Source organism: Ranitomeya imitator, chromosome 4, assembly GCF_032444005.1.
Source record: "Ranitomeya imitator isolate aRanImi1 chromosome 4, aRanImi1.pri, whole genome shotgun sequence".
Classification (NCBI taxonomy): domain Eukaryota; kingdom Metazoa; phylum Chordata; class Amphibia; order Anura; family Dendrobatidae; genus Ranitomeya; species Ranitomeya imitator.
In genome coordinates, this window is record NC_091285.1 from 89,837,630 (window position 1) to 89,862,930 (window position 25,301).

The 25,301-nt window shown below is 42.3% G+C and overlaps 1 non-coding gene across 1 annotated transcript; it reads left to right on the forward strand.

Annotated features, from left to right (window-relative positions):
- Nucleotides 1-12,646: 12,646 nt before the first annotated feature.
- TRNAL-UAG (transfer RNA leucine (anticodon UAG)) lies at nt 12,647-12,728 on the forward strand. The gene has a single exon. It is a non-coding gene; the product is annotated as a tRNA-Leu (tRNA).
- The last annotated feature ends 12,573 nt before the right edge of the window (nt 12,729-25,301 follow it).

Sequence of the window (25,301 nt, forward strand, 5' to 3'; positions counted from 1 at the left end):
CTGACCGTTTCCCAGCGGAGAAACGGTTTGTCCCTGATAGGTGGACGAATAAAGTTATCTCTGAGGTTCATTGTTCGGTGTTGGCTGGTCATCCTGGAATCTTTGGTACCAGAGATTTGGTGGCTAGATCCTTTTGGTGGCCGTCTCTGTCGCTGGATGTGCGTTCTTTCGTGCAGTCCTGTGGGATTTGTGCTCGGGCTAAGCCCTGCTGTTCTCGTGCCAGTGGGTTGCTTTTGCCCTTGCCGGTCCCGAAGAGGCCTTGGACAGATATCTCTATGGATTTTATTTCAGATCTCCCCGTCTCTCAAAGAATGTCAGTCATTTGGGTGGTTTGTGATCGCTTCTCTAAGATGGTCCATTTGGTGCCCTTGTCTAAATTGCCTTCCTCCTCTGATTTGGTGCCATTGTTTTTCCAGCATGTGGTTCGTTTGCATGGCATTCCAGAGAATATCGTTTCTGACAGAGGTTCCCAGTTTGTTTCGAGGTTTTGGCGAGCCTTTTGTGGTAGGATGGGCATTGACTTGTCTTTTTCCTCGGCTTTCCATCCTCAGACTAATGGCCAGACCGAACGAACCAATCAGACCTTGGAAACCTATCTGAGATGCTTTGTTTCTGCCGATCAGGATGACTGGGTGTCCTTTTTGCCTTTGGCTGAGTTCGCCCTTAATAATCGGGCCAGCTCGGCTACCTTGGTTTCGCCATTTTTCTGCAATTCTGGGTTCCATCCTCGTTTCTCTTCAGGACAGGTTGAGTCTTCGGACTGTCCTGGTGTGTATACTGTGGTGGACAGGTTGCAGCAGATTTGGACTCATGTAGTGGACAATTTGACCTTGTCCCAGGAGAAGGCTCAACGTTTTGCTAATCGCAGACGCCGTGGGGGTCCCCGACTTCGTGTTGGGGATCTGGTTTGGTTATCTTCTCGTCATATTCCTATGAAGGTTTCCTCTCCTAAGTTTAAACCTTGTTTCATTGGTCCGTATAGGATTTCTGAGGTTCTTAATCCTGTGTCTTTTCGTCTGACCCTCCCAGATTCTTTTTCCATACATAACGTATTCCATAGGTCGTTGTTGCGAAGATACGTGGCACCTATGGTTCCATCTGTTGACCCTCCTGCCCCGGTTTTGGTGGAGGGAGAATTGGAGTATATTGTGGAGAAGATTTTGGATTCTCGTGTTTCAAGACGGAAACTCCAGTATCTGGTTAAATGGAATGCGTATGCTCAGGAAGATAATTCCTGGGTTTTTGCCTCTGATGTCCATGCTCCCGATCTTGTTCGTGCCTTTCATGTGGCTCATCCTGGTCGGCCTGGGGGCTCTGGTGAGGGTTCGGTGACCCCTCCTCAAGGGGGGGGTACTGTTGTGAATTCTGTGGCAGAGCTCCCTCCTGTGGTCACAAGTGGTACTTCGGCTGATTCTCTCTGGGAGCTTCCGTTTGTGGAGGAAAGTGGTACTGCGGCTTCTGAGTTTCCTCCCTCAGGTGATCTGAAGAGGTCGTTAGGTGCTTCTCTACTTAACTCCACCTGATGCTTTGATCCATGCTTCCTGTCAATGTTCCAGTGTTGGACTTGTTTTTCCCTGGATCTTTCCTGTGGCCTGCTGCTCTGCATAGCTAAGTTCTTCTTTGCTATTTGTTTGCTATTTTTTCTGTCCAGCTTGTCTTATTGTTTTGCTGGAAGCTCTCGGATGCAAAGGGTGTACCTCCATGCCGTTAGTTCGGTACGGAGGGTCTTTTTGCCCCCTTTGCGTGGTTTTCTTTAGGGTTTTGTGTAGACCGCAAAGTCATCTTTCCTATCCTCGCTCTGTTAAGAAAGTCGGGCCTCACTTTGCTGAATCTGTTTCATCCCTATGTTTGTCTTTTCAACTTAACTCACAGTCATTATATGTGGGGGGCTGCCTTTTCCTTTGGGGTATTTCTCTGAGGCAAGGTAGGCTTATTTTCTATCTTCAGGCTAGTTAGTTTCTCAGGCTGTGCCGAGTTGCATAGGCAGAGTTAGGCGCAATCCACGGCTGCCTCTAGTGTTGTTTGGAGAGGATTATGGATTGCGGTCTGCAGAGTTCCCACGTCTCAGAGCTCGTTCTATTATTTTGGGTTATTGTCAGATCACTGTATGTGCTCTGACCGCTATGTCCATTGTGATACTGAATTGCCTATCACAACACTTCCCCTTTAAGGATCAACTCACATCTGATCTCAAAAATAAGAATGGATTGTCTGAGCCCCTGGGATCCACCCATGAAGGGGGGTAGGAGTCACTGTTATGAACAGGTAATTCAGAACCACAATGGACCTTGAAGTTCAGAGCACACAAAGTGACCTGACAATTACCAAAAACATAGGACGAGCTCTGAGACGTGGGAACTCTGCTGACCACAATCCCTAATCCTATCCAACCACACTAGAGGTAGCCGTGGAGCGCTCCTGACCAGTCCTATGCGCCTCGAGCACAGCCTGAGAAACTAGCTAGCCCTAAGAAAGAAAAATAAGCCTAGCTTGCCTCAGAGAAATACCCCAAAGAAAAAGGCAGCCCCCCACATATAATGACTGTGAGTTGAGATGAAAATACAAACGCAGAGATGAAATAGATTTAGCAAAGTGAGGCCCAACTTACTGAACAGACCGAAGATAGGAAAGATTGCTTTGCGGTCAACACAAAACCCTACAAACAACCACACAGAGGGGGCAAAAAGACCCTCCGCACCAACTAACGGTACGGAGGTGCTCCCTCTGCGTCCCAGAGCTTCCAGCAAGCAAGAAAAACCAATATAGCAAGCTGGACAGAAAAAATAGCAAACAAAAATAACACAAGCAAAACTTAGCTTATGCAGGAAGACAGGCCACAGGAACGATCCAGGAGATAGCAAGACCAATACTAGAACATTGACTGGAGGCCAGGATCAAAGCACTAGGTGGAGTTAAATAGAGCAGCACCTAACGACTTAACCTCATCACCTGAGGAAGGAAACTCAGAAGCCGCAGTACCACTCTCATCCACCAAAGGAAGCTCATAGACAGAAGCAGCCGAAGTACCACTCACGACCACAGGAGGGAGCTTGGCCACAGAATTCACAACAGTACCCCCCTTGAGGAGGGGTCAACGAACCCTCACCAGAGCCCCCAGGCCGACCAGGATGAGCCACATGAAAGGCACGAACCAGATCGGCAGCATGGACATCAGAGGCAAAGACCCAGGAATTATCTTCCTGACCATAACCTTTCCACTTAACCAGATACTGGAGTTTCCGTCTCGAAACACGAGAATCCAAAATCTTCTCCACTATATACTCCAACTCCCCTTCAACCAAAACCGGAGCAGGAACGGGATGAGACTTGAGCTGAGGATATATCTCGTCGTTCGTGAGATTGTTTTGGGATCCCTTGGACTCATGTGGACTATTGCTTTGTTAGCTGGCACAAGGATTATCGGGAGGTGCCCCCAAATCTGTTCTGTTGGACTCGTGGAAGGACTATTGTTTCGTTTATCGGGTGCGGGATTACTGGAAAGCACCTCCAGATCTGTTTATTTACTTGGACTTATTGTGGACTTCTGGTGGACCTGAAGGACATTATGGATATTTGATGTTGTATGCTCCCTGCTTTAATAAATCTCATTGGATCATCCCTCGGCCTGTTGTCCCTTCCTGCTCTGCTGTACACCCCGTCACAAACTGGTTCGCAGCAGTGGGATCAGAGCAGAAGGAATGGAGGACAAAGGCCCATCAACATTGGGAACCAGCACCGCATAGTACAAGAACTGGACTGCGATTAACCTACAAACAAAGGCCCATGAACTAGGAGTCCGTTTTAAAGGACTCTCCAAGGAGCAGCTAATTGAGGCTTTGGAAGGAGTTCGCCTGCAAGATGACACTGAGGAAGGATCCTCACAGCAAATGGAGGAAAGACTGCAGCCGGAGGTAAATACCCAAAAAAGTCAGTGGATTGTGTGGTACGAGGAGGAGTTGGCATTTCTGGGAGAAGAGGCCACCATAGACGATAAGAGGGAGGCCATTCACAGAGCTCAGGAGATGGCATTGCTGGAGCAGATCGCTTTGGAAGCAGCTAGAAGCTCCAGACAGACTGTAACCTCAGCACCCACCATGAGGGAACTCCCCAGAGTGTCCCACAAAGACTTTAAGCCCTTTAATGAGGCTGCAGGCGACATTGAGGGCTTCTCCCAGGACTTTGAGCATCAGTGTTGATTAATGGAAGTCCCGGAAAGGGAGCGAGTTCGACATCTTGTGGGGCTCTTAGAGGGTGGAGCTGCTGAAGCCTATAGAGCTATGGACCCTCGGGGGAACTGTGAGTATGCGGCGATTAAACAGACTATTCTAGAACATTATGCTATGTTAAACCTTGTTATCTTATTCTTATAATTATGCTAACATACAAAATTAGCATATGCTTTAAACCCCACTGCTGCCAGTATTATGCGGTCTTGAAATGTTTTTGTACTTATTCTTATGATTTTGCTAACATGCAAATTAACATAGTAACATAGTAACATAGTAACATAGTAACATAGTTAGTAAGGCCGAAAAAAGACATTTGTCCATCCAGTTCAGCCTATATTCCATCATAATAAATACCCAGATCTACGTCCTTCTACAGAACCTAATAATTGTATGATACAATATTGTTCTGCTCCAGGAAGACATCCAGGCCTCTCTTGAACCCCTCGACTGAGTTCGCCATCACCACCTCCTCAGGCAAGCAATTCCAGATTCTCACTGCCCTAACAGTAAAGAATCCTCTTCTATGTTGGTGGAAAAACCTTCTCTCCTCCAGACGCAAAGAATGCCCCCTTGTGCCCGTCACCTTCCTTGGTATAAACAGATCCTCAGCGAGATATTTGTATTGTCCCCTTATATACTTATACATGGTTATTAGATCACCCCTCAGTCGTCTTTTTTCTAGACTAAATAATCCTAATTTCGCTAATCTATCTGGGTATTGTAGTTCTCCCATCCCCTTTATTAATTTTGTTGCCCTCCTTTGTACTCTCTCTAGTTCCATTATATCCTTCCTGAGCACCGGTGCCCAAAACTGGACACAGTACTCCATGTGCGGTCTAACTAGGGATTTGTACAGAGGCAGTATAATGCTCTCATCATGTGTATCCAGACCTCTTTTAATGCACCCCATGATCCTGTTTGCCTTGGCAGCTGCTGCCTGGCACTGGCTGCTCCAGGTAAGTTTATCATTAACTAGGATCCCCAAGTCCTTTTCCCTGTCAGATTTACCCAGTGGTTTCCCGTTCAGTGTGTAATGGTGATATTGATTCCCTCTTCCCATGTGTATAACCTTACATTTATCATTGTTAAACCTCATCTGCCACCTTTCAGCCCAAGTTTCCAACTTATCCAGATCCATCTGTAGCAGAATACTATCTTCTCTTGTATTAACTGCTTTACATAGTTTTGTATCATCTGCAAATATCGATATTTTACTGTGTAAACCTTCTACCAGATCATTAATGAATATGTTGAAGAGAACAGGTCCCAATACTGACCCCTGCGGTACCCCACTGGTCACAGCGACCCAGTTAGAGACTATACCATTTATAACCACCCTCTGCTTTCTATCACTAAGCCAGTTACTAACCCATTTACACACATTTTCCCCCAGACCAAGCATTCTCATTTTGTGTACCAACCTCTTGTGCGGCACGGTATCAAACGCTTTGGAAAAATCGAGATATACCACGTCCAATGACTCACCGTGGTCCAGCCTATAGCTTACCTCTTCATAAAAACTGATTAGATTGGTTTGACAGGAGCGATTTCTCATAAACCCATGCTGATATGGAGTTAAACAGTTATTCTCATTGAGATAATCCAGAATAACATCCCTCAGAAACCCTTCAAATATTTTACCAACAATAGAGGTTAGACTTACTGGCCTATAATTTCCAGGTTCACTTTTAGAGCCCTTTTTGAATATTGGCACCACATTTGCTATGCGCCAGTCCTGCGGAACAGACCCTGTCGCTATAGAGTCACTAAAAATAAGAAATAATGGTTTATCTATTACATTACTTAGTTCTCTTAGTACTCGTGGGTGTATGCCATCCGGACCCGGAGATTTATCTATTTTAATCTTATTTAGCCGGTTTCGCACCTCTTCTTGGGTTAGATTGGTGACCCTTAATATTGGGTTTTCATTGTTTCTTGGGATTTCACCTAGCATTTCATTTTCCACCGTGAATACCGTGGAGAAGAAGGTGTTTAATATGTTAGCTTTTTCCTCGTCATCTACAACCATTCTTTCCTCACTATTTTTTAAGGGGCCTACATTTTCAGTTTTTATTCTTTTACTATTGATATAGTTGAAGAACAGTTTGGGATTAGTTTTACTCTCCTTAGCAATGTGCTTCTCTGTTTCCTTTTTGGCAGCTTTAATTAGTTTTTTAGATAAAGTATTTTTCTCCCTATAGTTTTTTAGAGCTTCAATGGTGCCATCCTGCTTTAGTAGTGCAAATGCTTTCTTTTTACTGTTAATTGCCTGTCTTACTTCTTTGTTTAGCCACATTGGGTTTTTCCTATTTCTAGTCCTTTTATTCCCACAAGGTATAAACCGCTTACACTGCCTATTTAGGATGTTCTTAAACATTTCCCATTTATTATCTGTATTCTCATTTCTGAGGATATTGTCCCAGTCTACCAGATTAAGGGCATCTCTAAGCTGTTCAAACTTTGCCTTCCTAAAGTTCAATGTTTTTGTGACTCCCTGACAAGTCCCCCTAGTGAAAGACAGGTGAAACTGCACAATATTGTGGTCGCTATTTCCTAAATGCCCAACCACCTGCAGATTTGTTATTCTGTCAGGTCTATTAGACAGTATTAGGTCTAAAAGTGCTGCTCCTCTGGTTGGATTCTGCACCAATTGTGAAAGATAATTTTTCTTGGTTATTAGCAGAAACCTGTTGCCTTTATGGGTTTCACAGGTTTCTGTTTCCCAGTTAATATCCGTGTAGTTAAAGTCCCCCATAACCAGGACCTCATTATGGGTTGCAGCTTCATCTATCTGCTTTAGAAGTAGACTTTCCATGCTTTCTGTTATATTTGGGGGTTTGTAACAGACCCCAATGAGAATTTTGTTACCATTTTTCCCTCCATGAATTTCAACCCATATGGACTCGACATCCTCATTTCCTTCGCTAATATCCTCCCTTAAAGTGGACTTTAGACAAGACTTTACATAGAGACAAACCCCTCCTCCTCTCCGATTTTTACGATCCTTTCTAAACAGACTGTAACCCTGTAAGTTAACTGCCCAGTCATAGCTTTCATCTAACCATGTCTCGGTTATTCCCACTATGTCAAAGTTACCTGTAGATATTTCTGCTTCTAGTTCTTCCATCTTGTTTGTCAGGCTTCTGGCGTTTGCGAGCATGCAGTTTAGAGGATTTTGTTTTGTTCCAATCTCCTCACTGTGGATTGTTTTAGAAATGTTCTTACCTCCCTTCTGAGTATGTTTTCCTGGGTCGTCTTTGTTCGAGTCTAATGTTTTTCTTCCCGTCCCCTCTTCTTCTAGTTTAACGCCCTCCTGATGAGTGTAGCGAGTCTTCTGGCGAATGTGTGTTTCCCAGGTTTGTTGAGGTGTAGTCCGTCTCTGGCGAGGAGTCCATCATACCAGTAATTCACACCGTGGTCCAGGAATCCAAATCCTTGTTGTCTGCACCATCGTCTTAGCCAGTTGTTTGCATCAAGGATCCTGTTCCATCTCCTGGTGCCATGCCCGTCTACTGGAAGGATAGAAGAAAAAACTACCTGTGCATCCAGTTCCTTTACTTTCTTCCCCAACTCTTCAAAGTCCTTGCAGATTGTGATTGTGATTTAATCTTTTGTATTTGTATAATTTTGCGGTTTTCAGTTAAGATAAGGAATCTTAACCCCTCTGTGACCTTAGACGTACTATCCCGTCGAGGTGCCCTGGGCTTATCTGACCCTGGACGGGATAGTATGTCATAGCCGATCGGCCGCGCTCTAGGGGGGAGCGCGGCCGATTGCGGCCGGGTGTCAGCTGCTTATCGCAGCTGACATCCGGCACTATGTGCCAGGAGCGGTCACGGACCGCCCCCGGCACATTAACCCCTGGCACACCGCGATCAAAGATGATCGCGATGTGCCGGCGGTGCAGGGAAGCACCGCGCAGGGAGGGGGCTCCCTGCGGGCTTCCCTGATCCCCCCCGCAGCAACGCGATGTGATCGCGTTGCTGCGAGGGTCTCCTCACCTCCCTCCCTGCTCGAGCCCCGGATCCAAGATGGCCGCGGATCCGGGTCCTGCAGGGAGGGAGGTGGCTTCACAGAGCCTGCTTAGAGCAGGCACTGTGAAGGCTGCAGCGCTGCATGTCAGATCAGTGATCTGACAGAGTGCTGTGCAAACTGTCAGATCACTGATCTGTGATGTCCCCCCCTGGGACAAAGTAAAAAAGTAAAAAAAAATTTTTCCAAATGTGTAAAAAAAATAAAAAAAAATATTCCAAAATAATGAAAAAAAAAAAAAATATTATTCCCATAAATACATTTCTTCATCTAAATAAAAAAAAAAACCAATAAAAGTACACATATTTAGTATCGCCGCGTCCATAACGACCCGACCTATAAAACTGTCCCACTAGTTAACCCCTTCAGTAAACACCGTAAGAAAAAAAAAAAAAAACGAGGCAAAAAACAACGCTTTATTATCATACCGCCAAACAAAAAGTGGAATAACACGCGATCAAAAGGACAGATATAAATAACCATGATACCGCTGAAAGCGTCATATTGTCCCGCAAAAAAAGAGCCGCCATACAGCATCATCAGCAAAAAAATAAAAAAGTTATAGTCCTGAGAATAAAGCGATGCAAAAATAATTATTTTTTCTGTAAAATAGTTTTTATCGTATAAAAGCACCAAACCATAAAAAAATGATATAAATGAGGTATCGCTGTAATCGTACTGACCCGAAGAATAAAACTGATTTATAAATTTTACCAAACGCGGAACGGTATAAACGCCTCCCCCAATAGAAATTCATGAATAGCTGGCTTTTGGTCATTCTTCCTCACAAAAATCGGAATAAAAAGCGATAAAAAAATGTCACGTGCCCAAAAATGTTTTCAATAAAAACGTCAACTCGTCCCGCAAAAAACAAGACCTCACATGACTCTGTGGACCAAAATATGGAAAAATTATAGCTCTCAAAATGTGGTATTGCAAAAAATATTTTTTGCAATAAAAAGGGTCTTTCAGTGTGTGACGGCTGCCAATCATAAAAATCCGCTAAAAAACTCGCTATAAAAGTAAATCAAACCCCCCTTCATCACCCCCTTAGTTAGGGAAAAATAAAAAAAAATGTATTTATTTCCATTTTCCCATTAGGGCTAGGGTTAGGGCTAGGATTAGGGTTAGGGTTAGGGTTAGGGCTAGGGTTAGGGCTAGGGTTAGAACTAGGGCTAGGGTTAGGGCTAGGGTTAGGGCTAGGGCTAGGGTTAGGGTTAGGGCTAGGGTTAGGGCTAGGGTTAGGGCTAGGGTTAGGGCTAGGGTTAGGGTTAGGGTTAGGGTTAGGGCTAGGGTTAGGGCTAGGGTTAGGGCTAGGGTTAGGGTTAGGGCTAGGGTTAGGGCTAGGGTTAGGGTTAGGGTTGGGGCTACAGTTAGGGTTGGGGCTAAAGTTAGGGTTAGGGTTTAGATTACATTTACAGTTGGTTGGGAATAGGGTTGGGATTAGGGTTAGGGGTGTGTCAGGGTTAGAGGTGTGGTTAGGGTTACCGTTGGAATTAGGGTTAGGGGTGTGTTTAGATTAGGGTTTCAGTTATAATTGGGGGGTTTCCACTGTTTCGGCACATCAGGGGCTCTCCAAACACGACATGGCGTCCGATCTCAATTCCAGCCAATTCTGCGTTGAAAAAGTAAAACAGTGCTCCTTCCCTTCCGAGCTCTCCTGTGTGCCCAAACAGGGGTTTACCCCAACATATGGGGTATCAGCGTACTCAGGACAAATTGGACAACAACTTTTGTGGACCAATTTCTCCTGTTACCCTTGGGAAAATACAAAACTGGGGGCTAAAAAATAATTTTTGTGGGAAAACAAAAAGATTTTTTATTTTCACGGCTCTGCGTTATAAACTGTAGTGAAACACTTGGGGGTTCAAAGTTCTCACAACACATCTAGATAAGTTCATTGAGGGGTCTAGTTTCCAATATGGGGTCACTTGTGGGGGGTTTCTACTGTTTAGGTACATTAGGGGCTCTGCAAACGCAATGTGACGCCTGCAGACCAATCCATCTAAGTCTGCATTCCAAATGATGCTCCTTCCCTTCCGAGCCCTCCCATGCGCCCAAACGGTGGTTCCCCACCACATATCGGGTATCAGCGTACTCAGGACAAATTGGACAACAACATTTAGGGTCCAATTTCTCCTGCTAACCTTGGAAAAATACAAAACTGGGGGCTAAAATATAATTTTTGTGGAAAAAAAAATATTTTTTATTTGCATGGCTCTGCGTTATAAACTGTAGTGAAATACTTGGGGGTTCAAAGCTCTCACAACACATCAAGATGAGTTCCTTAGGGGGTCTACTTTCCAAAATGGTGTCACTTGTGGGGGGTTTCTACTGTTTAGGTACATTAGGGGCTCTGCAAACGCAATGTGACGCCTGCAGACCATTCCATCTAAGTCTGCATTCCAAATGGCGCTCCTTCCCTTCCGAACCCTCCCATGCGCCCAAACGGTGGTTCCCCCCCACATATGGGGTATCAGCGTACTCAGGACAAATTGGACAACAACTTTTGGGGTCCAATTTCTCCTGTTACCCTAGGGAAAATACAAAACTGGGGGCTAAAAAATAATTTTTGTGGGAAAAAAATTTTGTTTTATTTTTATGGCTCTGCATTATAAACTTCTGTGAAGCCCTTGGTGGGTCAAAGTGCTCACCACACATCCAGATAAGTTCCTTAGGGGGTCTACTTTCCAAAATGGTGTCACTTGTGGGGGGTTTCAATGTTTAGGCACATCAGTGGCTCTCCAAACGCAACATGGCGTCCCATCTCAATTTCTGTCAATTTTGCATTGAAAAGTCAAATTGCGCTCCTTCCCTTCCGAGCTCTCCCATGCGCCCAAACAGTGGTTTACTGCCACATATGGGGTATCAGCGTACTCGGGACAAATTGGACAACAACTTTTGAGGTCCAATTTCTTCTCTTACCCTTGGAAAAATAAAAAATTGGGGGCAAAAATATAATTTTTGTGAAAAAATATGATTTTTTATTTTTACGGTTCTGCATTATAAACTTCTGTGAAGCACTTGGTGGGTCAAAGTGCTCACCACACCTCTAGATAAGTTCCTTAGGGGGGTCTACTTTCCAAAATGGTGTCACTTGTGGGGGGTTTCAATGTTTAGGCACATCAGTGGCTCTCCAAATGCAACATGGCGTCCCATCTCAATTTCTGTCAATTTTGCATTGAAAAGTCAAATTGCGCTCCTTCCCTTCCGAGCTCTCCCATGCGCCCAAACAGTGGTTTACTGCCACATATGGGGTATCAGCATACTCAGGACAAATTGGACAACAACTTTTGAGGTCCAATTTCTTCTCTTACCCTTGGAAAAATAAAAAATTGGGGGCAAAAATATAATTTTTGTGAAAAAATATGATTTTTTATTTTTACGGTTCTGCATTATAAACTTCTGTGAAGCACTTGGTGGGTCAAAGTGCTCACCACACATCCAGATAAGTTCCTTAGGGGGTCTACTTTCCAAAATGGTGTCACTTGTGGGGGGTTTCAATGTTTAGGCACATCAGTGGCTCTCCAAACGCAACATGGCGTCCCATCTCAATTCCTGTCAATTTTGCATTGAAAAGTCAAATAGCGCTCCTTCCCTTCCGAGCTCTCCCATGCGCCCAAACAGTGGTTTACTGCCACATATGGGGTATCAGCGTACTCAGGACAAATTGGACAACAACTTTTTGGGTCCAATTTCTCCTGTTACCCTTGGTAAAATAAAACAAATTGGAGCTGAAGTAAATTTTTTGTGTAAAAAAGTTAAATGTTCATTTTTATTTAAACATTCCAAAAATTCCTATTAAACACCTGAAGGGTTAATAAACTTCTTGAATGTGGTTTTGAGCACCTTGAAGGGTGCTGTTTTTAGAATGGTGTCACACTTGGGCATTTTCTATCATATAGACCCCTCAAAATGACTTCAAATGAGACGTGGTCCCTAAAAAAAAATGGTGTTGTAAAAATGAGAAATTGCTGGTCAACTTTTAACCCTTATAACTCCCTAACAAAAAAAAAATTGGTTCCAAAATTATGCTGATGTAAAGGAGACATGTGGGAAATGTTACTTATTAAGTATTTTGTGTGACATATCTCTGTGATTTAATTGCATGAAAATTCAAAGTTTGAAAATTGCGAAATTTTCAAAATTTTCGCCAAATTTCCGTTTATTTCACAAATAAACGCAGGTACTATCAAAGAAATTTTACCACTATCATGAAGTACAATATGTCACGAGAAAACAATGTCAGAATCACCAGGATCCGTTGAAGCGTTTCGGAGTTATAACCTCATAAAGGGACAGTGGTCAGAATTGTAAAAATTGGCCTGGTCATTAACGTGCAAACCACCCTTGGGGGTAAAGGGGTTAAAAACCATGCTGTTAAAGGTAGCATGGCCGAGTGGTCTAAGGTGCTGGATTTAGGCTCCAGTCTCTTTGGAGGCGTGGGTTCAAATCCCACTGCTACCAGTGTATTTTGACTTTGAAACATTTTAGCTTATATTTATGATTTTGCTAACAGAAAAATTAGTATGTGCTTTATTATTTTGTATTTGTATGAGTGCATGGTTTGCTGTTTTGCAAAAGACAGTAGATAGAATCATTGCTTTTTCCTTTTTGTTTAGAGACCTATCCATTTTCCACCTTGCAGAAGTTAAAATGTAGGAAAATTCACTAAACTTACTCTAAGGAAGCTTTTGTCATGTAGGATATTAAGGCAGCATGGCTGAGCGGTCTAAGGCGCTGGATTAAGTCTCCAGTCTCTTCAGAGGCGTGGGTTCAAATCCCACTGCTGCCAGTAGGTCTTCAGAAATTTTTGATTTAATTCTTATGATTTTGTATTTGCATGAGTGTGTGGGTTTCTTTTTAGGAAAAGACAGTTGATAGAATCATTGGTTTTTCCTATTGTTTAGAGACTTAACAATTTTACAACAGACCTGTAGGTTTAAATCCCACTGCTGCCTGTAGTAAGAGTTCCTTAAAACCTTGTTATCTTATTCTTATAACTATGCTAACATACAAAATTAGCATATGCTTTAATCCCACTGCTGCCAGTATTATGAGGTCTTGAAATGTTTTTGTACTTATTCTTATGATTTTGCTAACATGCAAATTAGCATGTGATTTAATCTTCTTTTGTATTTGTATAATTTTGCGGTTTTCAGTTAAGATAAGGAATCTTAAAATTCATGTAGTTAAAGGTAGCATGGCTGAGTGGTCTAAGGTTCTGGATTTAGGCTCCAGTCTCTTTGGAGGCGTGGGTTCAAATCTCACCGCTGCCTGTGTATTTTGACTTTGAAACTTTTTAGCTTATATTTATGATTTTGCTAATAGAAAAATTAGCATGTGCTTTATTATTTTGTATTTGTATGAGTGCATGCTTTGCTGTTTTGCAAAAGACAGTAGATAGAATCATTGCTTTTTCCTTTTTGTTTAGAGACCTATCCATTTTCCACCTTGCAGAAGTTAAAATGTAGGAAAATACACTAAACTTACTCTAAGGAAGCTTTTTAAATGTAGCATGGCCGAGCGGTCTAAGGCGCTGGATTAAGGCTCCAGTCTCTTCAGAGGCGTGGGTTCAAATCCCACTGCTGCCAGAAGGTCTTCAGAACCTTTTGATCTAATTCTTATGATTTTGTATTTGCATGAGTGTGTGGATTTCTGTTTAGGAAAAGACAGTTCATAGAATCATTTGTTTTTCCTATTGCTTAGAGACTTAACCATTTTACAACAGACCTGTAGGTTCAAATCCCACTGCTGCCAGTAGTAAGAGTTCCTTAAAACCTTTAAATCTTATTCTTATAACTATGCTAACATACAAAATTAGCATATGCTTTAATCCCACTGCTGCCAGTATTATGAGGTCTTGAAATGTTTTTGTACTTATTCTTATGATTTTGCTAACATGCAAATTAGCATGTGATCTAATCTTCTTTTGTATTTGTATGATTTTTCGGTTTTCAGTTAAGATAAAGACCGTGGATAGAATCATTGGTTTTTCCTAATGTTTAGAGACATGCCCTTTTTCCAAGATGCATTAATTTTAAATGTTGTCAAATGTACTTCACTTACTCTAAGGAAGCCTACTTAATCATGCGGAGTATGACTCAGCAGTATGAGTTCTTGAAAATCTTTTGATCTTATTCTTATAATTATGATAACAGACAAAATTTGCATGTGCTTTCATCCCACTGCTGTCAGTATGATGTGTGCTTGAAAATTGTTTTGAACTTACTCTTATGATTTTACTAACATACAAACTTACATGTGTTTTAATCTTCTATTGTATTTGCTTAAGTGTTTTCTTTCTGGTTAAGATAAAAACAGTTGATAGAATTATCGTTTTTTTCCTAATATTTAGAGACATGTCTGTCATGATATGTACTTTTGCCCTGTCCTGTATTTGAATAATATGCCATTTGATGTATGTAACTGTTCTCTGGTTTCTATTAGCTGTAATTTATGTATTTTCTTGTGCTGGGAGTTCACCTGTAACAATATGTCTCCTTCCCCCAATACTTGCAGCCCTAATAACCTTGTTATCTTATTCTTATAATTATGCTAACATACAAAATTAGCATATGCTTTAATCCCACCGCTGCCAGTATTATGCGGTCTTGAAATGTTTTTGTACTTATTCTTATGATTTTGCTAACATGCAAATTAGCATGTGATTTAATCTTCTTTTGTATTTGTATAATTTTGCGGTTTTCAGTTAAGATAAGGAATCTTAAAATTCATGTAGTTAAAGGTAGCATGGCTGAGTGGTCTAAGGTTCTGGATTTAGGCTCCAGTCTCTTTGGAGGCGTGGGTTCAAATCTCACCGCTGCCTGTGTATTTTGACTTTGAAACTTTTTAGCTTATATTTATGATTTTGCTAATAGAAAAATTAGCATGTGCTTTATTATTTTGTATTTGTATGAGTGCATGCTTTGCTGTTTTGCAAAAGACAGTAGATAGAATCATTGCTTTTTCCTTTTTGTTTAGAGACCTATCCATTTTCCACCTTGCAGAAGTTAAAATGTAGGAAAATACACTAAACTTACTCTAAGGAAGCTTTTTAAATGTAGCATGGCCGAGCGGTCTAAGGCGCTGGATTAAGGCTCCAGTCTCTTCAGAGGCGTGGGTTCAAATCCCACTGCTGCCAGAAGGTCTTCAGAACCTTTTGATCTAATTCTTATGATTTTGTATTTGCATGAGTGTGTGGATTTCTGTTTAGGAAAAGACAGTTCATAGAATCATTTGTTTTTCCTATTGCTTAGAGACTTAACCATTTTACAACAGACCTGTAGGTTCAAATCCCACTGCTGCCAGTAGTAAGAGTTCCTTAAAACCTTTAAATCTTATTCTTATAATTATGCTAACATACAAAATTAGCATATGCTTTAATCCCACTGCTGCCAGTATTATGAGGTCTTGAAATGTTTTTGTACTTATTCTTATGATTTTGCTAACATGCAAATTAGCATGTGATCTAATCTTCTTTTGTATTTGTATGATTTTTCGGTTTTCAGTTAAGATAAAGACCGTGGATAGAATCATTGGTTTTTCCTAATGTTTAGAGACATGCCCTTTTTCCAAGATGCATTAATTTTAAATGTTGTCAAATGTACTTCACTTACTCTAAGGAAGCCTACTTAATCATGCGGAGTATGACTCAGCAGTATGAGTTCTTGAAAATCTTTTGATCTTATTCTTATAATTATGATAACAGACAAAATTTGCATGTGCTTTCATCCCACTGCTGTCAGTATGATATGTGCTTGAAAATTGTTTTGAACTTACTCTTATGATTTTACTAACATACAAACTTACATGTGTTTTAATCTTCTATTGTATTTGCTTAAGTGTTTTCTTTCTGGTTAAGATAAAAACAGTTGATAGAATTATCGTTTTTTTCCTAATATTTAGAGACATGTCTGTCATGATATGTACTTTTGCCCTGTCCTGTATTTGAATAATATGCCATTTGATGTATGTAACTGTTCTCTGGTTTCTATTAGCTGTAATTTATGTATTTTCTTGTGCTGGGAGTTCACCTGTAACAATATGTCTCCTTCCCCCAATACTTGCAGCCCTAATAACCTTGTTATCTTATTCTTATAATTATGCTAACATACAAAATTAGCATATGCTTTAATCCCACCGCTGCCAGTATTATGCGGTCTTGAAATGTTTTTGTACTTATTCTTATGATTTTGCTAACATGCAAATTAACATGTGATTTAATCTTTTGTATTTGTATAATTTTGCGGTTTTCAGTTAAGATAAGGAATCGTAAAAATCATGCTGTTAAAGGTAGCATGGCAGAGTGGTCTAAGGCGCTGGATTTAGGCTCCAGTCTCTTAGGAGGCGTGGGTTCAAATCCCATGGCTACCAGTGTATTTTGACTTTGACACTTTTTAGCTAATATTTATGATTTTGCTAATAGAAAAATTAGCATGTGCTTTATTATTTTGTATTTGTATGAGTGCATGCTTTGCTGTTTTGCAAAAGACAGTAAATAGAATCATTGCTTTTTCCTTTTTGCTTAGAGACCTATCCATTTTCCACCTTGAAGAAGTTAACCCCTTCATGACCCAGCCTATTTTGACCTTAAAGACCTTGCCATTTTTTGCAATTCTGACCAGTGCCCTTTATGAGGTAATAACTCGGGAACACTTCAATGGATCCTAGCGATTCTGAGATTGTTTTCTCGTGACATATTGGGCTTCATGTTGGTGGTAATTTTAGGTCAATATATTATGTGTTTATTTGTGATAAAAACGGAAATTTGGCGAAAATTTTGAAAATTTTGCAATTTTCACATTTTGAACTTTTATTTTGTTAAACCAGAGAGTTATGTGACACAAAATAGTTAATAAATAACATTTCCCACACGTCTAATTTACATCAGCACAATTTTGGAAACAACATTTTTTTTTGCTAGGAAGTTATAAGGGTTAAAATTTGACCAGCGATTTCTCATTTTTACAACGAAATTTACAAAACCATTTTTTTTAGGGACCACCTCACATTTGAAGTCAGTTTAAGGGGTCTATATGGCTGAAAATACCCAAAAGTGACACCATTCTAAAAACTGCACCCCTCAAGGTGCACAAAACCACATTCCAGAAGTTTATTAACCCTTCAGGTGCTTCACAGCAGTGGAAGCAACATGGAAGGAAAAAATGAACATTTAACTTTTTAGTCACAAAAATTATCATTGAGCAACAATTTTTTTATTTTCCCAATGGTAAAAGGAGAAACTGAACCACGAAAGTTGTTGTCCAATTTGTCCTGAGTACGCTGATACCTCATATGTAGGGGTAAACCACTGTTTGGGCGCACGGCAGGGCTTGGAAGGGAAGGAGCGCCATTTGACTTTTTGAATGAAAAATTGGCTGCACTCTTTAGCGGACACCATGTCACATTTGGAGAGCCCCCGTGTGCCTAAAAATTGGAGCTCCCCCACAAGTGACCCCATTTTGGAAACTAGACGCCCCAAGGAACTTATCTAGATGCATAGTGAGCACTTTAAACCCCCAGGTGCTTCACAAATTGATCCATAAAAATGAAAAAGTACTTTTTTTTCACAAAAAAATTCTTTTAGCCTCAATTTTTTCATTTTCACATGGGCAACAGGATAAAATGGATCCTGTTGTGGATTCTGTTTTTGGGCTCCCTCTGGTGGTTACAGATGGTACTGGGTGACTTGTGTTTTCTGCGGTCTCTGGTGTCCACCTGTTCTATCAGGATATGGGAGTTTCCTATTTAACCTGGCTTTCTTGTCATTTCCTCGCCGGCTATCAATGTAATCAGTGTGTCTTGTTTCCTCTGCTTCCCGCTTCTGTAATCTTCAGGACAAGCTAAGTTTTTGATTTTCCTGTTCCACGTTTTGCTTAATTTTTGTCTTAGTCCAGCTTGCAGATATGTGATTCCTTTTTGCTGGTTGCTCTAGTGGGCTGATATTACTCCTCATGTTCCATGAGTTTGCACATGAGTTCAAGTAATTTCAGGATGGTTTTTTGTAGGGTTTTTCGCTGACCGCGCAGTTCATTTTTGTATCCTCTGCTATCTAGCTTTAGCGGGCCTCATTTTGCTGAATCTGTTTTCATAACTACGTATGTGCTTTCCTCTCATTTCACCGTCATTACATGTGGGGGGCTGCTATTTCTGTGGGGTGTTTCTCTGGAGGCAAGAGAGGTCTGTGTTTCTTCTAATAGGGGAAGTTAGTCCTTCGGCTGGCGTGAGACGTCTAGGAATCATCGTAGGCACGTTCCCCGGCTACAGCTAGTTGTGTGTTTAGGTTCAGGATCGCGGTCAGCTCAGTTTCCATCACCCTAGAGCTTGTTTTGTTTTTTGTGCTTGTCCTTTTTTGATCCCCTGCCATTGGGATCATGACAGTATAGCCGGCCGAAAAGTGGTAATCGTATTGGCTGAAGTAGGAGGAAAAGTAGTCTGAGGAAGTTTTTTTTTTTTTTTTTCTCCACTCAGAGTTTGCTGCCTAGCCTTAATTGCAGCCTGGCTGCGTCTTACCTCCTCTTAATCCTTGAATGGCTCTGACCTCAGCTGTTTATCATGGACGTCCAGAGTTTGGCTTCCAGCCTGAATAATCTTGCTGCTAAGGTTCAAAATATACAAGATTTTGTTGTACTTGCTCCTATGTCTGAACCTAGAATTCCTATCCCAGAGTTTTTTTCTGGAGATAGATCTAGTTTTCTGAATTTTAGGAACAATTGCAAGTTGTTTCTTTCTTTGAAATCTCGCTCCTCTGGAGACCCTGCTCAGCAAGTCAAAATTGTTATATCTTTCCTGCGGGGTGACCCTCAGAATTGGGCATTTGCATTGGCACCAGGGGATCCTGCGTTGCTCAATGTGGATGCGTTTTTTCTGGCATTGGGTTTGCTCTATGAGGAACCTAACCTAGAGATTCAGGCTGAAAAAGCTTTATTGGCTCTCTCTCAGGTGCAAGATGAAGCAGAAATATATTGTCAGAAATTTCGGAAATGGTCGGTGTTTACTCAGTGGAATGAGTGCACCCTGGCTGCAAGATTCAGAGATGGCCTTTCTGAGGCCATTAAAAATGTTATGGTGGGGTTCCCTGCGCCTACAGGTCTGAATGAGTCTATGACTATGGCTATTCAGATTGATCGGCGTTTACGGGAGCGCAAACCTGTGCACCATTTGGCGGTGTCTTCTGAACAGGCACCTGAGACAATGCAATGTGATAGAATTCAGTCCAGAAGTGAACGGCAAAACTATAGGCGGAAAAATGGGTTGTGTTTTTATTGTGGTGATTCAGCTCATGTTATATCAGCATGCTCTAAACGCACAAAAAAGGTTGATAAGTCTGTTGCCATTAGTACTTTACAGTCTAAGTTCATTCTGTCTGTGACTCTGATTTGTTCATTATCAGCCATTTCCGTCGATGCCTATGTGGATTCAGGCGCTGCCCTGAGTCTTATGGATTGGTCATTTGCCAACCGCTGTGGGTTTAGTCTGGAGCTTCTGGAAGTCCCTATTCCTTTGAAAGGAATTGACTCTACACCTTTGGCTATGAACAAACCTCAGTACTGGACACAAGTGACCATGCGTATGACTCCCGTTCATCAGGAGGTGATTCGCTTCCTGGTACTGTATAATTTACATGAGGTCTTAGTGCTTGGTCTGCCATGGTTACAAACTCATAACCCAGTCTTGGACTGGAAAACGATGTCTGCGTTAAGCTGGGGATGTCAGGGGGTTCATGATGATGCACCTCCGATTTCTATCGCTTCATCTACTCCTTCTGAGGTTCCTGTATTTTTGTCTGATTATCGGGATGTTTTTGAGGAGCCTAAGCTCAATTCGCTTCCTCCTCACAGGGATTGCGATTGTGCTATAGATTTGATTCCTGGCAGTAAATTTCCTAAAGGACGTTTGTTCAATCTGTCAGTGCCAGAGCATACTGCTATGCGGGATTATGTTAAGGAGTCCTTGGAAAAGGGACATATCCGTCCATCTTCGTCCCCTTTGGGAGCAGGTTTTTTTTTCGTGGCCAAAAAAGATGGTTCCTTGAGGCCTTGTATAGATTACCGTCTTTTGAATAAGATTACAGTCAAATATCAGTATCCTTTGCCACTGTTAACTGATTTGTTCGCTCGCATTAAGGGGGCTAAATGGTTCACTAAGATTGATCTTCGGGGTGCGTATAATCTTGTGCGGATAAAGCAGGGTGATGAGTGGAAAACCGCATTTAATACGCCTGAGGGCCATTTTGAGTATTTGGTGATGCCTTTTGGACTTTCTAATGCTCCTTCTGTCTTCCAGTCCTTTATGCACGATATTTTCCGTGAATATCTGGATAAATTTATGATTGTGTATTTGGATGATGTTTTGGTTTTTTCTGATGACTGGGAGTCCCATGTTCAGCAGGTCAGGAAGGTGTTTCAGGTCCTGCGGGCCAATTCTTTGTTTATAAAGGGTTCAAAGTGTCTCTTTGGAGTCCAGAAGATTTCTTTTTTGGGGTATATTTTTTCCCCTTCTACTATTGAGATGGATCCCGTCAAGGTTCAGGCTATTTGTGACTGGATGCAGCCTACATCTCTTAAGAGTCTGCAGAAGTTCTTGGGATTTGCTAATTTTTATCGTCGTTTCATAACTAATTTTTCTAGAAGGGTGCTGATGTTGCTGATTGGTCTCCTGCGGCTGTGGAGGCCTTTCAGGAACTTAAGCGCCGGTTTTCTTCTGCTCCTGTGTTGCGTCAGCCAGATGTTTCGCTTCCTTTTCAGGTTGAGGTTGATGCTTCCGAGATTGGAGCGGGGGCGGTTTTGTCGCAGAGAAGCTCCGATTGCTCAGTGATGAAGCCATGTGCGTTCTCTTCTAGAAAGTTTTCGCCCACTGAGCGGAATTATGATGTTGGTAATCGGGAGCTTTTGGCCATGAAGTGGGCATTTGAGGAGTGGCGTCATTGGCTTGAGGGTGCTAGACATCGTTTGGTGAACTAGTAACAAAACCCAGCACTCAACTTGTTGCGAAAAGAAGATTGGATACTTTATTATGTCCCAACGCACAAACGTTTCGGTCACACATGTGACCTTCGTCAGTGACTGTAAAGTATATTACAAAATAATGCATCACAATAGGGTACAAAAAGAATCAAAACAATAAATAAATAATAAACAAGGTATATACAACATAGACATGGACAACCGTACATGTGTATGGCCAAGGAAAGAGATTCTATATCCGTGAAACATATGTGGTACTGAGAGTTATAGGACTATACTGGCACAGTGAGTGAGGAGGAAAATATGGAGAAATACATACCAAAGATTGGGATGATAGATAGGTACTGATGGCTATATACGTTGCCTAGAGTGATGAAAACATGGAAAGAAGCCGGTAAATCCCGGTGAGGTAGGGAGTAGAACTAGGTGAAAAGATGTAGGAAGATACATACCGAAGATGGGAGTAATCTAAGAATGCTGATGGCTAAAAGCGCTATCTAGAATAGGAATGGAGACATGGCGGAAAAACCGGTTAGTACCGGTATAAATGAGGAAAAAACTACGGTGGAAAGCATATATGTCAGGCCTACCAACAATGTCCTGAATGCAGCGTTAATCTTAGATGAGAGTCTCTCGATGCAGTCTAAGAAGAGTGGGTGGGGGAGAAAAAAGGTCAGGAAATAGGTGCCATAAATGGTTCAGAGTAATAGCGATGGTCTCAATACAGTACCTTATGCAGAGCTAGTTCCGCTGTGTCCACCGCTGTAAGGAGAACTGTGAAGACAGGGTATATAAACCCAGAGGGCGGGATGACCACCGGAAATGTGGGGGCTAAGAAGCGTCAGAGTCCCAGATAGGGCGGATGTGACGCGCTATAGGAGATGGTGCGGACCGCACTAAAGAAAAATGTAGGGCAGGCAGACAGGAGTCGGATATGACGAACCGGAAGTGGGGCACCGGACGTCATATGGACACACAGCATCGCCATATTGGATGAGGCTGTGTCAAGTATAGATCGAAAATAGCGAGCCGGAAGTGGGGCACCGGCTGACACAATCCATCTAGAATGGGGCAGGGCTACATCGTATGTGACCGCTAGTATCCTGGATAGGCAGGCTTAAATAAACGGGTAATAGGGCACAGGACAAAAGGGGGAGTACCTACGCCATATTGGATGAGGCAGAACTGCCTAATACATCGGTATGTGTATAGGAAAACCCTATGTGAGAGCGCTTAGACTTAGCAAAAAGGCAATAAAAAGAGGGGAAAAAATAGAAGCAGAAACTACAAATACATGACAGTAGGTTGCACCTAAATAGTAATCTACTGATGTTCCAAAAGGTAGAGGAACGTGGCTGTGAGTGACCTAAGAGGAAAAAAGAGGAGAGAAAGAGGATGATGAAGGTGGGCGTGACTTATCCAGAGCACAGTGATAGCCAGTAGATGGGACGGTGCTCGTGATCCGTGGTGCCAATAAGTCAGTATAGGCGACTCTAAAAAGATAGAAAAGAGCAAATTAGTGATCATATACAGCAAGAACCATTAAACAAACGCCATAAGCTCATAGTCACGGTTAAGACCCTTAGGAGCTAATGTCTCTAAGGTATGTATCCAGAATGCCTCTTTCTTATGTAGTGAAGTGACTCTATCGCCACCCCTCCTAGGGGGTGGAACACTATCGATGACCTGAAATCGTAGTCGAGAAATGGAATGGCCCATGGTGTGAAAATGGTGTGGGATCGGCAGGAGTAGGTTCTTGCACCGAATTGTAGATTTGTGCTTTGAAATCCTGTCCCTTACTGACTGTGTTGTCTCCCCCACATATAATAGCCCACATGGGCACTTGATGAGGTATACCACGTAAGATGACTCACACGTGAAAAAGTGATTAATTTTAAAGGTTTTGCCTGATCTGGGGTGTTGAAACGTATTACCCTTTAGCACATTATGGCACTGTGCACAATGAAGGCATGGAAAAGTGCCAGTTCTAGGACATGATAGAAATGTCTGTCTCCTCTGATCCCCTGTCCCGATGTCGGCTCTGACTAAACTATCCCTCAGGTTAGGCGGCCGTCTAAAACATGGTAGGAATGGTGTCCTGAATTCTGGAATATCCGGATGTGCTGTGGACAGAAGGTGCCAATGTCGTCTTATGGCCTTATGAAGGATAGAGGAGAAGGGATGATACGAATGTACAAAGGGAATACGTTTACTCTGATCTCTGGCTGGGGACCTAGGTGGAGGGTCCCGGGATTGTGCGAGGACTGTAGGTGGATACCCTCTTTCCAAGAATTTAGTGGTCATCTGCTGGAGTCGATCATCACATAAATTTTTATCTGGGACTATGCGTTTTACTCGTTGGAACTGTGAGATTGGTATCGAACGTTTGGTTGCTGGTGGATGGAAGCTCCGATAATGTAATAAGCTGTTTCTATCAGTGGGTTTAGAGAAAAGGTCTGTAGTCAGAACGCCTGTTTGATCCTTAATCACCATAGTATCCAAAAAGTTGATGCAATGTAAATCATGGCTCATCGTAAACTTAATACCTGGCCAAGCTCCATTGAGAAATTGAAAAAATTCCTGTAGGGACTCCAATGTGCCACCCCAAATGCAGAAAATATCATCTATGAAGCGTTTCCATAGGGAGACGTTTTGAACGAACAATGGATGTTCATAAATGACGGAAGTTTCAAATTCCGCCATATACGTGTTAGCATACGGGGGTGCCACATTGGAGCCCATTGCGGTGCCCCGCTTCTGGAGGTAGAAGGTGTCCTGAAAAAGGAAGAAATTATTATACAGGACGATAGTCAATAATTCGACACATAAATCAATCTGATCTTTGGTGAGGCCCGCTTTAGTCAAGGAATGATGTACTGCATTGATGCCATTGAGGTGAGGAATGGACGTGTAAAGGTCCTTAACGTCTAACGTGACTAAAAGGGTGTCCGTGGGTACCCTATGTAATTCCCTAATGCGCTGCAAGAACTCCCCCGTATCTAAGATAAAGGAGGGGGATGTCTGTGTGATAGGGGTTAGGAGTTTCTCGAGATATATTGAGAGTGGAGACAAAATTGAGTCCGTGGAGGCCACGATGGGTCTGCCCGGTGGGTTAGATAAGTCTTTATGTATTTTAGGTAAAGTGTAGAACACCGGTGTGATGGGATTGCTTTTCCTGAGGAATTCACAGGTTTTGTTATCGATTACACTTAGATTAGAATACGTAGTTATTATAGCTTCTATTTTGCTCCTAATCTCAGAGGTGGGGTCCCTTGAGAGTTGGGTATAGACTGATGTGTCACCGAGTTGACGGTGTATTTCTGTAATATACTGAACCTTGTCCATTACTACCAGTGCTCCCCCCTTGTCGGCTGGTTTGATAACTAGGGTGGGGTCCCGTTGGAGTGTGGTCAGTGCCTGGTGTTCTGCAGGAGTGAGATTAGAGGGGTAGTGTAACCTACCTTTTTCTATATCCTCACGTAAGGTCTGAAAGGAATTTTGGACAAAGCTAATAAAAGTCTCCACTGCATGGGACCCTTGTGGAGGACGAAAGGATTACGCAATAAGAGTTCCTTTCGTCCTCCACAAGGGTCCCATGCAGTGGAGACTTTTATTAGCTTTGTCCAAAATTCCTTTCAGACCTTACGTGAGGATATAGAAAAAGGTAGGTTACACTACCCCTCTAATCTCACTCCTGCAGAACACCAGGCACTGACCACACTCCAACGGGACCCCACCCTAGTTATCAAACCAGCCGACAAGGGGGGAGCACTGGTAGTAATGGACAAGGTTCAGTATATTACAGAAATACACCGTCAACTCGGTGACACATCAGTCTATACCCAACTCTCAAGGGACCCCACCTCGGAGATTAGGAGCAAAATAGAAGCTATAATAACTAAGTATTCTAATCTAAGTGTAATCGATACCAAAACCTGTGAATTCCTCAGGAAAAGCAATCCCATCACACCGGTGTTCTACACTTTACCTAAAATACATAAAGACTTATCTAACCCACCGGGCAGACCCATCGTGGCCTCCACGGACTCAATTTTGTCTCCACTCTCAATAT